We start from the raw sequence: 2,500 nt of genomic DNA, 5'->3' as shown, positions 1-2,500 counted from the left end.
AAAAAAAAATTAAGTCAATAGAACTAAATAGGAAGCAGTGTTTATTTACTTTTCAATGAATAGCATGAGACAAATAATATGTTGCTTAAAAGCTTTTCTCTCTCAAAAAGAAATATTTAAAGGTAATTAATTACCCCAAAATTTATATCAAACAAACATCTTTAACCATTTGAAGTCAGGATGGCATTGTCAAACATGCCATGTCCTTTGTGATTTTAGCTTACTAATTTTGCTTAAACATAGATAACTTCACAATGGCTTAGTCACCAAGGAGTCAATTAATAGTAATAATTGATCTCACTTGTTTATTAATTTCCTTGATTTTCAGAAAGATTTTTATTCTTAATTTCTTATTGCTGTAATAACATTACAGTAACCCCAACATCAGTAGTAATAAAAAAATATTAACGGTAATGATATAAATAGCATAAGAAAACCATATTTCTCAAAAATTCAAGGAATGAGGATAACTGGTGAAATTAGGTAGACCTTCTAACAGGTTCCTTAGTAACTAAGCACCTGTGGAGCCAACTTTGTGTAACCAAATTCACAATACAACTGCATTGCACTTATCCAGTGTCAGTGGGTTATACGTTCTCTTGAATAAATATTTATTGTCTGTCAACTACCACAATGACAATCTCAAGGATGTTAAAAGAAAAATTCAGTTTCTAAACCTATATTGTACCAAATCTAAATGTTATGCACACAGTATATACTTTTCAGTTTTGAGCTTTACAAAATTACAATGAAAAATATTCAACATAGAGGAGAAAGGTTTTAATCTAATCCCTTAATGAATAGCTTACGACTACACAGCCTAATTCTTACAAATCCAGCTCAAACCAGCTCCAAACACTGTTCTGTTACTTTCTGAAGTTTAAGAACTACAACCTTCATTTTCTTATATATACTATACCATTTATAATAACAATTGATACACAATTTTTCTTTAGAAACAGTACTTTTTGGGATAATAAGAATGAGTGAGCTACTGCTCTTCAATATGTATCTATACTGACAGACTGTTAATAGCTAGGTTACACTACAAGATAAAATTAGAAAACTATAGAGTTATGCCAATATATAGCACACAGTAACAGCAGGGACAGGTGTAATCCAGCATTCAGTCCACCCCTTGTCACAGCATGTACAGATGCCATCCATACAAGGAGGGAAGGGAGGGGGGGGGGGGGGAGAGGAAGAAAGAGAGAGAGAGAGAGAGAGAGAGAGAGAGAGAGAGAGAGAGAGAGAGAGAGAGAGAGAGAGAGAGAGAGAGAGAGAGAGAGAGAGAGAGAGAGAAAGAGAGAGAAAGAGAAAGAGAAAGAGAAAGAGAGAGAAAGAGAAAGAGAAAGAGAGAGAGAGAGAAAGAGAAGAGAGAGAGAGAGAGAGAAAGAGAGAAGAGAGAGAGAGAGAGAGAGAGAGAGAGAGAGAGAGAGAGAGAGAGAGAGAGAGAGAGAGAGAGAGAGAGAGAGAGAGAGAGAGAGAGAGAGAGAGAGAGAGAGAGAGAGAGAGAGAGAGAGAGAGAGAGAGAGAGAGAGAGAGAGAGAGAGAGAGAGAGAGAAGAGAGAGAGAGAGAGAGAGAGAGAGAGAGAGAGAGAGAGAGAGAGAGAGAGAGAGAGAGAGAGAGAGAGAGAGAGAAGAGAGAGAGAGAGAGAGAGAGAGAGAGAGAGAGAGAGAGAGAGAGAGAGAGAGAGAGAGAGAGAGAGAGAGAAGAGAGAGAGAGAGAGAGAGAGAGAGAGAGAAAGCGAGAGAGAGAGAGAGAGAGAAAGCGAGAGAGCGAGAGAGAGAGAGAGAGAGAGAGAGAGAAAGAGAGAAAGAGAAAGAGAGAGAGAGAGAGAGAGAGAGAGAGAGAGAGAGAGAGAGAGAGAGAGAGAGAGAGAGAGAGAGAGAGAGAGAGAGAGAGAGAGAGAGAGAGAGATGAAAAATATATTCCTTCCCTATTTCTTATAACATCAATTATATATAAATATATATCACTCACTATCTTAAAACTTCACATACCTATGGCTAAAACTCTTAATGGCTAAAAACAGCCATATCCAAGGTATCTCTGCACTCCATCTACACTTATCTCAAACTCTTTGTTGTTTCTCAACTAGTGAATTAAATTATCATCTTTAAAAATTGTCTTTACCCTTTGCATATCAACCAATACCAAAAATTTAGGGTGTAAACTATAGTAATTTATTGCCTCTTTCAGGTTTATATCATAGTATGTGCTTTCTTTATGACTGTCCTTCAGGAAGCCTTTGCCTGTCTTAGTATGTCCTTACTACAATCACCCTAAAAGAGCCAAAGATTTATGGGAACAGGTCATAGCTTATGGTCAGGAGTCCTGAACTCTTCACAAAACTTAATGGGATCACAGTTTTAAATAAATGATAGTTATTATTGCTTCATATTTTTTTTTAAAGGATTCCTACCAAACATTTCATAAAAGCTGATCTTACATGCAAAAAGGTGATGTGAACACAATATATGAATTGTATATAGATAT

General features: G+C 36.4%; 1 protein-coding gene across 1 annotated transcript in view; it reads right to left on the bottom strand.

The window, feature by feature from the left end:
- LOC125040485 (protein phosphatase 1F-like) overlaps positions 1 to 2,500 on the bottom strand; it is a 215,043-nt gene that overhangs the window by 95,185 nt on the left and 117,358 nt on the right. The window lies entirely within an intron of this gene.

The sequence above is a fragment of the Penaeus chinensis genome, chromosome 3, assembly GCF_019202785.1.
Source record: "Penaeus chinensis breed Huanghai No. 1 chromosome 3, ASM1920278v2, whole genome shotgun sequence".
NCBI lineage: Eukaryota > Metazoa > Arthropoda > Malacostraca > Decapoda > Penaeidae > Penaeus > Penaeus chinensis.
This window is presented reverse-complemented; position numbering and strand designations above follow the sequence as displayed.